Source organism: Engystomops pustulosus, chromosome 4 (genome assembly GCF_040894005.1).
Source record: "Engystomops pustulosus chromosome 4, aEngPut4.maternal, whole genome shotgun sequence".
Taxonomy (NCBI): Eukaryota; Metazoa; Chordata; class Amphibia; order Anura; family Leptodactylidae; genus Engystomops; species Engystomops pustulosus.
Window position 1 is genome coordinate 57719567 of NC_092414.1, and position 15597 is coordinate 57735163.

The 15597-nt window shown below is 40.4% G+C and overlaps 1 protein-coding gene across 3 annotated transcripts in view; it reads right to left on the reverse strand.

Annotated features, from left to right (window-relative positions):
• ACSL6 (acyl-CoA synthetase long chain family member 6) overlaps positions 1 to 15597 on the reverse strand; it is a 99744-nt gene that overhangs the window by 63345 nt on the left and 20802 nt on the right. Inside the window, exon 1 of one of the 3 annotated variants that reach the window (XM_072145971.1) lies at positions 4770 to 4973. The exons of the other annotated variants lie outside the window; for them this stretch is intronic. The gene's annotated coding sequence lies outside the window, so the exon portion shown is untranslated. Of the gene's footprint in view, positions 1 to 4769; positions 4974 to 15597 lie in introns of those variants that run through there. 3 annotated transcript variants of the gene reach the window in all.

The following is a 15597-nucleotide window of genomic DNA, read 5'->3' on the forward strand; positions in this document are numbered from 1 at the left end:
CTACATGTTTTTGGGGAGTGGAGTGTGCTGCTGGCTTCTGGATGGCTGTTTGGCTGATTCCCTCTAAAATCACTGCTTATGCTCTCCTCAGATCCGCTAAATTGTTCCTTTTGCCAGAAAACACACCAAAAATGTGGTTCAACTAGACTGCATTTCATCATTCTTCGACATCCAGCACCTATTTATAGTAAGGGATGTCTCTCCCTCATTCTCTTCCTACTCCTTTGTTCTTTCCAACCCCCCTCCCCCTTTTTTCAGGTGTGTTTGTGTCTATTTGAAGTACTCACCAACCGAATAGCTTGTGCTCCGCCAAGTCTTATGACAAGTTGTATTCAGTTGGTTCTTAGCTCAGCTATGGCAACTAACTCCATTTAATCCATTTAGAGGTGATATGTTTTATACATTATTACTTTGACTTCCCAAAGATCCTCTTTCCTCATGTTTTTCAAGCTGTGGAAACCATGTTATTTACAAATGTCTTTTTTGCCAGGGAGATAATTATACTGTATTGGTAATGTACTTCCCTACCACGAGTTATTGGATTCAATTGCATGCTTTATTGTATGTTTATTCCATTTAACTAGCATGATCAGTTAAGGGGTGGAAGAAGAACAATGTTTATGTCCACCACCACTATATTTTGTCCATAAACAGGAAGTAAACAATTTGTTGAAGGGCTATTTTTAAGATGGTCACATGTTTTGTCTAGAAATGTTTTTTTCTTGTATTACTCCATGTATTACTCTATGTATTCCATAGGAAGAACATGCTATTCTTTCCCCCAATATCCGCTGTTAGGAAAGGACAGTCCGACCAGTTAGTGAGTTTGTCCCACATTTAATGTGTAAGGAAACGTTTAGTCATCAGTGTTGAAAGGGATAATACTACTAGTTGTCGAAACTAGACTAGATCCAGGGTTTTCTAGGAATATCTTTACACTCTATTTGGTTTTTGTCTTCAGTTTTCCCCCATTCTGTGGATTAAAGGGCTTGTCTGGGTTTATGTGTATATATTCCACACATGTCACTGCTGGCCTATGTTTGTATACAGAAGCTCATTGGTGACGCCACATTGACAATGGGTGCACCAGCTACAGCCTACAACACTGCGCTGAACAACTTGAACCCATTTAGCACTTCAGGATTATGGGTTGGGCTTGATAGACCTTCATCTTTTTTCAATCTACTATGATACAATAAATTTCCTTAAGCTCTACAGGACATATTTATGTAATCTATGGGTTTCATAGCAACTTCTATAACTATGCAGTCAAACCATCATGTCATCAGAAATAGTCATAAATATGTATGGTGTGATGCCTGAGGTTTTTGGGAGTTAAGTTGGTAATCTACTGTAGAATCCAAAAACCTCATCGCTCACAGCAAAGGCAGATTGTTGACAACTAGAATAAGTTTGCATGTTATCAAGCCATGGAGTGACTGCCCTATAACATTGATAAAATAATAATGATGTTTATCTCTGTCCTCGAAGTCAATACAAATTATTTATGAATGATAAAGGTAAAGGGCAATGCCTTCTCTGACTGCAATATTTTTGTACCTAATAATAGACGTTATTCCTCATCAGCAACATTTCTAATTGTTTACATGAATCAATGTAGCTTCTCTACAGGGTCTAAGCATTTTACAGGACAAGCCCCTAAAGCACGGCGACCAATGTTCACACTATGTAAGAAATGTCAATGCTGTAATACCCAGAATAGCTGCTATAAAGTGTGAAGGGTGCTGTACATGCATCAGATAGCTGATTATTAACCCATTCCGCCGCAGCCCATTTTTTGTTTTTATTTTTCACTCCCTACCTTTAAAAATCTATAACCTTTTTTATTTTTCCATGTACAGCGCTGTGTGATGGTTTATTTTCTGCATAAAAAATTACAATTCAAAATGGTGGTATTTAATATTCCATGCCGTGTACTGGGAAGCGGGAAAAAAAAATCCAAATGCAGTGAAAATTAGTGAAAAAACACAATTGTGCCATTTCTTGTGGGCTTGGATTTTACGAATTCTCTGTACACCACAAATGACATGTCTACTTTATTCTTTTGCTCAGTATCATTAGGGGGATACATTTACAAAAGTTTATTTAGCCATCTTCTGGCACTAATAAGTTTTTCATACTTTGGTGTATGCAGCTGTGGGTGGTGTCACTTTTTGCAACTTTTGACATTTTTAGCATCCTTTTGTTCACTTTTTATAGAATTTTCATATTTTTTAAAATGGCAAAAAAAGTGCCAATTTCAACTTTGGCACTTAACATGGTTAAAAGCAGTGAAAAGTTATTATATTTTGATTATCTGGCATTTTCGGACGCAGCGATAGCTAATGTGTTCATGATTTTTACTGATTATTTATATTTATATCAGTTCTAGAGAAAAGGGGGTGATTTGAATTTGTAGGTTTTTTTATTATAATTGTTTTCAACTTTTTTTTAATTTCTATTTTTACTATTGTTCAGATTCCCTAGGTTTAACCCTAGTAATGAAAGGGTTAAAACAAGACAGCCTTGGGTCTAGGGAAGACGTCATGGGGAGCGACAATCCATGGCAAGATGGCGGTGCATGAGCGATCGGCGGTAAAACACCTGCGATCGGTGCTAGCACCGATATCGGGTGTCACCGGTAAGCCTTTGCTGCAATATGCAGCAAATACTTACCGGCTATGGAGAGGGCTCGGCCCGTGAGCCCTCTCCATACACCGGGACCCGGCTTGCTCTTTACTAGTACGCCGCAAGTCACTCCACCCCCCTTCCTAGTGCTGATATTTTTTTTTCTTGTTATTATTTTGGAATAATTTAGAAAAAAATCCAAGAAACTGCTGAGAGAGTTATTAAAAGTTCAACACCACTTAAAAGAAAATCTACCACCAGGAACCAGGATTGTTAACCAAGCACACTTGCACGCTGGTGTGTGCCCCCTCTGGCAGGATCCTCTCTTTTTTTTTTAGCTTTTTATGCCCTGGATTGTACAAAAAAAGACTTTTAAAACTATGCAAATGAGCCCAAGGGGCAAAGAAGCCTGGAGCCCCTCAAGTTAGTTTGCATAATTTTTAAATCTGGCCATAAAGCTAAAAGAAGAGCAGATCCTACCAGAGGGGGCACACACCAGTGTGTTAGTGTGCTTGGTTTACAATCCTTCATCCTTGTGGTAGATGTCCTTTAATAGATCTGGCGAGCAGCGACGCTCCAAAGGAAGTCATAGGAAATTGCAAGGAGCCATTGTAGTAAGAAACAACCCCTAAAGAACCTAAGCAAACAGCCACAAAACAGGAGGGCTAAGAGTTAATGACCTACCAGAGTTCTGGTTTTAATCAAATCAAACATCTGAAAATACCTGAAAAATGGTTTACCATTGGTGTCCCCATCCAACATTGTGTAACATTTCTTATCTGCTACATTCAACCCAATCAAATGTAAGCACAATTAATGTAAATGGCCCAATTTGACAAGTGCTAAATTGATTGGTTTGTTAATCACAAAATGTGCTGTGATTGGCCAATTGTATGCCCACAACTTTGTGGTATGAGTTTGGGAAAGGCCCTTTCTTGTTACATTATGAATTTGTACAAAACAAGGTCCATTTGGACATTCGTGGGGGAACTTTAAAGCCCTGACTTCATTCTAAATGAACACCTTTGGGGTGACCTAAAACATCACTGACACAACATAACACAAATCTGAGGACAGTATTTGTATTCTGTAAATGTAGACTCTATAATCATGTTAGTGTATGCATTTATTCTTCTACCAAAGAGTAATGGCTTATATTTGCCGATATTGTGGACATACACTTTTTTAACTTGTTGTGGTCCATTATTTATCTAGTATGAATTTGTTTTTATTTGTGTATTAATAAAGATTTACATTGTTCTATATTATATGACTTGCAAGTCTTCCTTTAATCAAGTTTTTGTGCTACAATTGTAAAATAGTAGAAAAAGTAGATATTTACTACAGTAGAAAGCACTTTTCTCTAACATCTTCTGCTAAAATCACATATTATACCTTCAATATAGTTAGAAACAGAGTTAACAGAGCTAAGTCTTCCCAAAGTCTCACACAGGACACAGCCAATGTAATAATAAAATGCTAAAGCTCACTGTCCACATAGTATAACCATATTCATCTCATGGTGTACCAACATACACCAGCCAAAGAGTATCAGCATACAACCACTAACTTCTATACTGGAGAGGCGATGGAAGAAGAGGGAGCTGTTTTAGGCAAGAATAGCAGTGCTTCAGGAAATGAAGACACGTCATTGGTGCACCAACTGCCTCATTAGCATACAGATTATAAAAGATATTTCTCAGAAACAGCATAATCAACAAAAATATTCAAAGATTGTTGGAAATCATTTCTCTACAACATATGATTATAACACTAGGCGGAGGTTGTAGACTCAAGTTGTAGATTAAAGGGTGCCTGCCATAACAAGATAAAACAATGTTTTATCGATATCAATAAACACTGTAAAAGTTCCGAGCTATGAAATGTCAAAAGTGTGTTATTTTACATTAGAAAGAACAGAGAGGTGGATATACAGTAAATGCATCTTAGAAGCAGAGCACAGACTGAGAGAAACATAATGTAGTAGTAGTGGGACTCTGCACAAGTCCTTTTACATGTTACCATAGACTAATCCCACTGTGCTGTATCCAAAAACCTTAACCAGTCCAAAATAGTGGTACTGCTGTGCTCTTCCTAAATGCTCTGGTGCCATAAGCAGTTATAAAATGAAGAAGTCTTACCTTATATAAGTATACACCATAGACTGATGTAAGAAACCCGCTGTTTGTCCTAATGCTGTACATGACCCATCCTACATCAACAGTGATTCCCCATAAGGGGAGCTGCTCAGAGAGGAGTGTATTCCCCTAAGTGAGTAGAGACCTGGCTCATGTTGTAGAGAGGTGCATACAGGAGACTGGAGCGGGTCCCCTAACAAGCAGCTCTTAAAGAGAAATGCTCCATGAATCTTGTCAGGCGACCGCTAGCCAAGGAGCCCTCCCCCTCCCAAGCTGCATAGTGTCCAAATGAGTTAAGCTTGGCTGATGTCAGCTTAGACTTCCTAAGACAAAACACAAGCATCCCAGGAGGTAACTGTTCCAGTGCCTTTGGGTTTAGAGCAAAAAGCAAGCTCGTTATTTTATCTGGAAGCCAATGTCAGTAGGCAGGATACGGGTTCAGGGGTTAAGCAAACTCAGTTATATTCTTAAATATTATTAAATTATTCCTTATTAATAAAGGTAATTTGGGATATTAATCAATAAATACTTGAATTATCAGAGGATTTTCATACATAGTTTGTAGTTTCTTCAAGTGGGTTTTACCACTATGTATAAACCTGCTGAGCGACTCCTTTTCCATATGATGCTGCCTGCAGTTGGGAAACTGGGGCAGATTTATCAAGCTGTCTGAAAGTCAGAATATTTCTAGTTGCCCATGGCAACCAATCAACCTTTTGCATGTTATATCTGGCGCACGGACCAACTGAGCAGCGCAACGATCCCTTATTTGTGTCATATGGAGGCTAGTGCAGCTGCACCACAAATGGGTCACGTGCGGCACATTTGTGGTGCAGACACTTCTTAAATACCCGTGCAAGCAGTTTACGCCTAAAAGAATGTGCAAAGTCTGACAGAAAACTGGAGTAAAGCCCTCAGTAATTCTGCCTCTATGTCTGATCAGATGAATTTCTTCTGCTCTGTAACATGCTGCCCACAGATAGGGCATAGTTTATAATATGTTTAGCTCTATAAAATTCTGTCTACAGATCAAAAATTATATGACCTGCAGACATTTTTTGGTGCCACATGAAACTATTTTAAGAGAAGGTTTAAAAATAAAAAAAGTACTTTCCTGATAAATAAAAGGGGTTAAAGGGGTATTCCAGGAATCAGCATAATTCATATACAAATTGGTCCTTAAAATATAAGCTAATATGTAATTAGTTGTTATTTAAAATTTTGCTCCCGTTAGCAGAAAAAAATGCTGATGACATAGACGGTAATGATTACTGGCCCTTTAATCAGTCCGTTAATTTTCTCCGCACGGTCCGTTGCGGAGAAGACACAGGACAGAAGATGACCACTGGTCACATGTCCACATCACATGTGCTGCTCCTGCCTGGGCAGGTCATGTGATCACCACTATATTTGGCTGTAGTCAGTTGGTTGTAGTGCATCCAGTATGGCCGGTGTTTTGGTGAAGGCAGTTACACATCATTACTAGAAAATCTGTAAGATCATCACTATGAGCAGAGCATAAGAGGTATGAGGAGTGACTGAGAACCAAAGGATCTTGGGACTTGTAGTTTCCAGTGGTGGCCATCTTGGTGATAACTTTAGAGAGGCCATAACATTTTGTGAATCATAAAATCAAACTATTTAAGCTTCATTTTGTGACTGATGACATTGAGTTTTGTTACATTCATTTATTTATAGCATTATGGGTTTTGTATCAGACGTTCATATTCCCGGAATACCCCTTTAAGGTTGCATTCAGACACACGTATCCTAATGACAACACGGTGAAGAGGAGGAGGAGTGAACACTGCTCATCCCTCCCCTCTCCATAGGAAATAGCACCACCACAAAATTGGCGTAGAAGCCCTGAAATAATTGCAAATGCTTGTGTATCACTAGCACTTGGATTATTTTTCCCTTTCCACCAGGGGGCGTAGAGGGGCATAAAGGGGGGTATATATACAGCTGCCCTTGCTATCACGCACGTGCAATACATTTGATAAATACCCCCCTATGCAGGAGATTACAATTAAGAAATATTTTCTGCTAAAGGCTACATACACTCCGGTCTGCATTAAGATTCTGACTTCCAAATGAACTATTCTTTCATATAATGAGGCAATTGTTAGCCAGCGTCCTACCTACAGTTGACTTCCCTAGTAGCCTCTGTTGGCCATCAGCCCAGATAGCAAATCACAAAACATGAAAGAGGACAGAACCATTAAAGTGGTGTGATGTATGTGCCAGAGAGCCTTTAACTGGAAGTAAAAAATTAGTAATTTGTAAGACTTCCAACTATTTAGCATTTGGGGTTACCACTTTTTTATCCAGCTAACAGTCAAGGATGGGCTTTCATCTTTTTATGTGTTATGTGTTATAGCCTTTTACCACATAGCTGTATCAGACAGATAGATAGGCTGTGTGTATACTGTCTTATATCCTTCTGCATTACTCAGCCCAGAAATAAGACTAAGTACAAAATGGCTGCCATAAAACTGTCTTGCACATGTCGACCATCAGAGGCATTCTAGATCTCTACAAATATAATTCACTCATGGCATTTGACTTAGCACAGCAATTATGATACATGTGCCCCTATGAGTGCTTTTCCTTCGGTTCAGGTCCAAATCAAGTGGGTCCAAATTAATGATGCTCCAGTTCTTCAGGAAATTGGTATGTAGCTCCTTCTATTCCTCTATAGCACAGGATTAGATTCAGTGCTGAAAAATTGGCATAAAATTTAGACTAAACAAAATATGGTGAAGGCACATAGATAAAAATTTAACTTTTAATGATATAATGTTAAAAATGGATAAACACTCTCAACCACCAAAGTGTCTCACTAACCACTTGGTTATGCATCAATCAGATATCTGCAGGGTCAAGGGTAATAGTAGGGATCACAGGACCATGCATAGAAGGTTATAACAGATGGTGACTCTGTTATCTAGACCAGTGCACGACCCCTCCGGTCGTCACGTTGAGGAGAGTAGAGGATGATGACTCCTGGGCACCTCAAGGTCAGGATTAAGATAACTGCACTGCCTTATTGTGCCCTATGTAAGATCACCCTTGCGTCCCCGATGTTGCTCCCGTCCTGACAAGGACAGTCCCAAGCTGTCCCTACATATGACAGTGCCCTAATTTGCCCTACAGATCAGTTACTTTTTCATTCCCGGCCCGTTTCCAGTGCCACTATACGTGGAACTTTCATCAGGGGGATCCAGATAGATGGTATTGACTGGCTGCAGACCCGCCGATAGTGGTCAGTGTATGTGGGTGAGACAGTGGTATAACCCACTCCAGTAGCAGCCCTACCAGCACAACCTGAGGTTGATTTAAAGGGTACAGGTCTATGTGACTCACTCCCAGACTGTCACCCTATTGGATAGACTATCATCACAACACACCTGTATTATTAACATATTACTTACGTAGTGGTTGAGACAAAATGGAATCCCCATTCAGAGGTATCATTGCTCTTACCCACGTGTTGAGGAGTCCATCATGCACATGTTTCCATGTCACTGAGGACGCCGGCACTCCACTTCCTGTGGAGTGCTGGTTCCGATACGTCACTTCTGGTGACGCGATTTGAGGCGTCATTGGTTTCTATGCAACATGGAAACATGGCAATTAGACGCTGGGTGAGACTGAGACAGCCGGCGCTGCTATGGCAACCCGGAGATGCCAGCTACCTGTCACCCAGTTTACAGAGGGGGTTTAAAACATTTTGGAGCAGCAGTGGCAGCTGTATATCCACCCCTTCAGGAGTCGCACATTTAGCCTTTATGTGTCTGAAAGTAATGATGTGTGTGTTCGGATTATGTCAAAATCCTAACATAAGTCAAGTTACAGAACGGCATCTGTTGCAGAACATTCAGAATCCCTAAGTAGGTAAAGCCAATGGCTAATGGGACTATTAAAACATAGAGACACTCTATTAAGAAGTTGTTTTCAAGTCGGTCGAGGTAGGACAAAAATCAGTAGACTACACAACATATTGAGGTCATATCCCTCTTTTACCCATAATGCTTGGCTAAGCTATTAAATAAATCCACATTGGGTTTACATATATCTCAGCCTTGAGACGTATATAGAGCAAAAATTGTACTGATTGTAAACATGAGTGTGCATGCCCATATGTTCAGATAAAAGGCGCAAAAATTGAAAAATTGGCAAATTAATAAAGTATCCCCTCTATTGCTGATCTTTTCCACATAAACAACAAATATCACCTACCCATTACTATCTTGGTTAATAGAGTGGCTGTAATGTAGGGATCAGTAGGGATCCCAGTGATTGCACACTTAAATATTTACTAAATATCCAATTAAAATGCATAAATGTAACTGCATGCAACTTTAAAGGGGTTCTCCATATGTGCTGTTTTTTTAAGCTAACCAGTTCATTTGCATATATTATAGTTACACACCTTTACCTCACCCCTCTGGGCTGTATACTTTCTTTTCCTTCACTTGTCACTTCACATCAAACTGCTGCAGCAGAATCACTCAAAAATGGCTGCCCCCTACTCTACCAAAAGACTACATTTCCCACAATCCCCCTCGTCAGTATAGCTTCTTCACACAGAGGAACGTGAAGCCACACAGCAGGGAACAGGGAGCTGGCAGTGCACAGGAACGACTTTGATTTCATGAAAAGGGGGCAGGAGATCTAATGACACTGAATTAGTGAAGTGATAAGTGCAGGGATATAAGATATAGTAAGGTCAATCTTTGTTTCCGGAAAACCCCTTTAACTCTCTTTTTATTAACCAATTCTGTGTACTCCTCCCATCTGTTATCCGGATATCTTATATAACTGTATATAAGATGTCGGCTGATGACTGCTTCAAGCAGCAGCATTTTTATTTATTAACTTATTTTTATTCCGTTTCCTTATAAATAATGGCTGGACCTTTATACAAGCTCTTATATCTCTTGTGTCACCCCCTCTTCCTCATAGACTGTAAGCTCTTGTGTCACCCCCTCATCCTCATAGACTGTAAGCTCTTGTGTCACCCCCTCTTCCTCATAGACTGTAAGCTCCTATTGTTCCATATGACTGTTGTTACTCTGTAATGTGAAAAATGAAGGCAAGAAGGGTCTGCACAGCTGGTAAGGGTAACCAGTATAGCCAACACACAATTAAACTCACAATAAATTACATGTGTAAAAGCAAAAAAAATATATACGGTAACAAATTTTATTATTAGACCTGGACACAAAATACAATGCTTTAAAAACAATTAAAAATGTGCAAAGAAGCACCACAAACCATGCGAACTCCACACCCTGTCAGTATGTCCACATATAGCCTAACATACACAGCAATATGTACATGGTGCACACCTCCTGTATATAAATAACAATAGTGACGCTATAATGCAATACCATCTAAATCCAGAAAAATGCCTATACAAATTACTGCAAATATCTCAGTCAGAAATCATAAATACCATCAGAGGATAGGTGAAAAAGCAGGAGGGTACAGCAGTGTATGAGGCACCCGACGGACAGGCCCATCAGTTCATGTATCATTGTCTTTTTTGTCTATGTGTGGCTTAGAAATGCCCACAGTAGATGTTACCATGTGGTCAGTGAGAGGTGGGTAGCTGTGCCTCCATGGTCAATTGGGAATATATTGAGGCAGATTTACTTACCCGGCCCATTCGCGATCCAGCAGCGTGTTCTGTGCGGTGGATTCGGGTCTTCCGGCGTTTCACTAAGGTAGTTCCTCCGCCATCCACCTGATGTCGCTGCTGCGCTGAAGTTCCCCGAGGTCCGCCGGAATGCACGAGCCTATACCTGGTGAAGGTAAGCGCGAGTCCCGCAACACTTTTTTTTTTTTAAAGCGGCGGTTTTTCCGAATCCGTCGGGTTTCCGTTCGGCCACGCCCCCCGATTTCCATCGCATGCATGCCGCCGCCAATGCGCCACAATCCGATCGCGTGCGCCAAAATCCCGAGGCAATACAGGGAAAATCGGCGCAAAGCGGAAATATTCGGGTAACACGTCCAGAAAACACAAATCAGGCCCTTAGTAAATGACCCCGATTATGTTGATACAATAGAACCTTCCTGGGATGATGATAAGATGATGGCTTGGATGTGATCTCTATAAAACAGGAGGTATCTATCATCAATTTGCCTCTATCTGCCTGTTAATGGGTTAAGCAGCTGTATACCCAAATATGTCACATTACAATAAGATGGGAATAGCCCTTTAAACAGTATTTGATACACCGGTCTTAATAAATTCCCACCAATGTGTACTATAGAAGACATATGTAACTTCCATAACTTCCTGTGCAGACTAAGCAAAAAATCCTCGTTCCTAAAATTAACATTCTTGTGACTATAATAAAACAATACAAAATAAAAAAAAATACCGTATAAGCTGTTATCTACTGCATTATATTACCTCTGCACAAATGGTACAAGATGTTGAAGGGGAAACTATCTCTGTTTTGCTTCATCTGTACATATAAAGAAGAGAAATCATATAATTTTTATATGTAGGAAATGTAATAATAAGTAACAAAAATCAATGATCATAACTAAAAGCTACTAGAATATGTATTGTCCTAATAATAAATCGCATCACCTTTACCAGCCTCTTCTGCATGAAATCATTGGCAGTGAAGGTGTTAACATGCTGACCTAATCTCTCAAGCACTCCATTCTTCAGGCTCAATAGTTGAGAACTTTGCCTTCTCAGTTGAGTATGATCAGGATGATGTGAATGGGAAATATGCAAATAAGCACTGCCGAAAAGGAACACCAGACTGGGATGTTATTGGCAATTCCCTGTGTCACACCACCCAAATCAGCCTCTCCGGTGAGAGGATTGTGCTGCTATTCAAGGGACTAAGTAAAAAACTGAGCCTGGAAGGGAAGCTTTTCAGCTCACAAAGACTGGCACTGTGAAACAAAACAATCCTTTCAGATGTTTGGAGAATTATCAGGGACCTTGTGCCGGGGTTACATTGGGATGTTATTGCAGTGCAATGGGTCTACGACAGTCTACGCAATGAGTGCACTGATTCCTGGCATCTAATTGGTTGGATTGTATACCCGTGTCTTGCTAGAAGTGCGTGCCTCCACACCCTGGTGTTCTCTATGTGATGGGTTTCTCTCAGTCCTGCCTCATATGTAACATATACTGTATATGGCTAGAAATTATATTACGGAAGGGCATATGATACTGTCTTGTTTCAAAAGTTGTGATAAACTGGGATATGTTAGGCGGCTTTATATACACTCACTGGCCACTTTATTAGGTACACCTGTCCAACTGCTCGTTAACACTTAATTTCTAATCAGCCAATCACATGGCGGCAACTCAGTGCATTTAGGCATGTAGACATGGTCAAGACAATCTCCTGCAGTTCAAACCGAGCATCAGTATGGGGAAGAAAGGTGATTTGAGTGGATTTGAACGTGGCATGGTTGTTGGTGCCAGAAGGGCTGGTCTGAGTATTTCAGAAACTGCTGATCTACTGGGATTTTCACGCACAAACATCTCTAGGGTTTACAGAGAATGGTCCGAAAAAGAAAAACATCCAGTGAGCGGCAGTTCTGTGGGCGGAAATGCCTTGTTGATGCCAGAGGCGCGGCGCAGAATGGGCAGACTGGTTCGAGCTGATAGAAAGGCAACAGTGACTCAAATCGCCACCCGTTACAACCAAGGTAGGCAGAAGAGCATCTCTGAACGCACAGTACGTCGAACTTTGAGGCAGATGGGCTACAGCAGCAGAAGACCACACCGGGTGCCACTCCTTTCAGCTAAGAACAGGAAACTGAGGCTACAATTTGCACAAGCTCATCGAAATTGGACAGTAGAAGATTGGAAAAACGTTGCCTGGTCTGATGAGTCTCGATTTCTGCTTTGACATTTGGATGGTAGGGTCAGAATTTGGCGTCAACAACATGAAAGCATGGATCCATCCTGCCTTGTATCAACGGTTCAGGCTGGTGGTGGTGGTGTCATGGTGTGGGGAATATTTTCTTGGCACTCTTTGGGCCCCTTGGTACCAATTGAGCATCGTTGCAACACCACAGCCTACCTGAGTATTGTTGCTGACCATGTCCATCCCTTTATGAGCACAATGTACCCAACATCTGATGGCTACTTTCAGCAGGATAATGCGCCATGTCATAAAGCTGGAATCATCTCAGACTGGTTTCTTGAACATGACAATGAGTTCACTGTACTCAAATGGCCTCCACAGTCACCAGATCTCAATCCAATAGAGCATCTTTGGGATGTGGTGGAACGGGAGATTCGCATCATGGATGTGCAGCCGACAAATCTGCGGCAACTGTGTGATGCCATCATGTCAATATGGACCAAAATCTCTGAGGAATGCTTCCAGCACCTTGTTGAATCTATGCCACGAAGAATTGAGGCAGTTCTGAAGGCAAAAGGGGGTCCAACCCGTTACTAGCATGGTGTACCTAATAAAGTGGTCGGTGAGTGTAGATTTATTACTGGGAGGAGGGAGTATATAGATGTATAACTGAGGGTAGGTAGCTGTATATAGATGTATTTTTGAGGGCTAAGGTGGCTGTATATAGATGTATTCCTGAGAGTGAGGCAGCTGTATATAGATTTATTACTGGGGAGGCAGCTGTATATAGATTCATTACTGGCGGAGTCGGCTGTATATCGTTTTATTACTGGGGGGGGTGGCTGTATATAGATGCATTACTGGGGGCTTGGTAGCCATATATAGATGTATTACTGAGGGTGAGGCAGCTGTATATAGATGTATTGCTGTGGGGAGGAGGCTTTTTATAGATTTATTGCTGAGGGTGATAAGTAAGCATGTGAATGGTAGCATTTTTAAGGGATTTATTAAAGGCTATGGTTAATTATATTCAGACCCCTGTGGAAATATTGGGCCTTACCATACTAAGTATTAAGTGTACAGTCCACATGGTCTGCCTGAAGTCCACTGGACACAAGTAATCTCTGGAAGTCCCAAGTTTTGCTGCTGGTGGGTCATGTGACCTGGTAAGTACAATATGAGTTATCCTATTAGGGTATGGAACTTACCTTGATAAACTTTTGTAATAGTGGCCAACCATTTTTAATTTAATTATTTAATTTAGGTGACATGTACGGAATTGTAGCTTGTAGCCCTTTAACGTTTATTTGAGCTTACAGTACTCACTAGTTGTGGAGAGGCAAGAACTTTTGCTCTTAGCTAAAGTAAATTTACAACTTCAGCACACAACCTATTACATTATTAGCTGCATTACACTGCATGTACAATCACCTTTACATTTAGACATTCATGCAGTACACACTGCTGCATTAATTTATACTATGCCTATACATTATACTATAATACCGTATTTTTCGGACTATAAGGTGCACAAAAAAATCCTTTGATTTTCACAGAAAATCAGTGTGCCTTATATATGAACCGTACTTACAGACAACACCTGCCTTGAACTGTGCAAAGGTCTGCCACCTGCTGTTCATTCATCCTTATAATAATGTGCACCTTATAATCCGGTGTGCCTTATATATGAACCTAGATGTTTTAGCAGGCATTTATTGATGGTGCCCCTTATAATACGGTGCACCTTATAGTCCAAAAAATATGGTACCTTTCTGCGTGGTGTCTGGGTGAGTTTCTTTCTTTATATCTGGCATCAGCAGAAGACAAGTCTTAGGACTGTAGCAGAGGGCAAGGAAGGTGGTTCATTAGTCACGGCCTATCAAGGATCATGACTCAAAGATAGCTAGATACACATCATCAGAAACAGTATTATGAAAACAGAATAGCAGTGTCCAGAACTACACAGAAGGCTGCTTGGGGAGCAATTGATATATGGTATAGGTCAGAGCTAGAATAAATAGGGTTATAATAGCAGCCCATGTGCAGATTGTCCAGAGTCCAGACCACTTAATTAATATTGTAAAAATGGATCCCTATCATTATTTCTCTGCATTGATGGGGGATAAGCAAAGGAAGCTGTTACCATTTTAAAAAATTAGAAAAAGTCTGTATCACTACAGTTTAATATTCTGAATGTCCGGTACAGTATAAGAAAAACCAACAACATAACATAGACAGGGTTTCTATGATATAACAAACCTCCACTGTACACTTCTATCTAGTTTCCAGGTAAATCCACTTCAGCAGTCACAATACTGTACTGTAATCTGTTTCAAGAATTTTCTAAGTAGGAGAAAGTAGGGAAAGAAAGGATTTTGTAGGCAACACAGCCAGCTACAGTATCTACCACAAAATGAGGTCAATACAAGTCTATTACAAGACATTGGCCTGTGGATTTGTATTGCCCTGATCCTTGGGATAATTAAAATGATGTGGAATGCTCATTAATTTTGATTTACCCAGCCGCTCTGTGCATTTACAGATTTCCATCTGTCTCCATATCAGTCGTCCCACATACTGGATACTGGATTCCTGGCCAGCCATCACCTCATTCCACAATACTCCAGAATTAATCTAATAGATTCCTAATCAACAAGGACATGGGAAATCCTTTACACAGACAACAACCATATTATAAGTACGAGTCACACCACATTTTCCCTCCAATCTGCAATTTGTTGCTGTACTATCAGGACTTTGTTACCAAAACGATCTTCAAAAAATGTATTTCCAACTAATTATAAGACCACCATGGCACTAGTAAGTTTGTACCTGGAATAAGAAAAGTGTTTTCCTTTTTAACTTAATTTACAACATTTAGGGGTGGTAGACTGTCACCAAATGCATGCTTGTTACTTTAGGGGTGATGGTGGAGTCCTCCTGCCATGTTCGCTATAAGTTCTTTATAAGTTTATGCA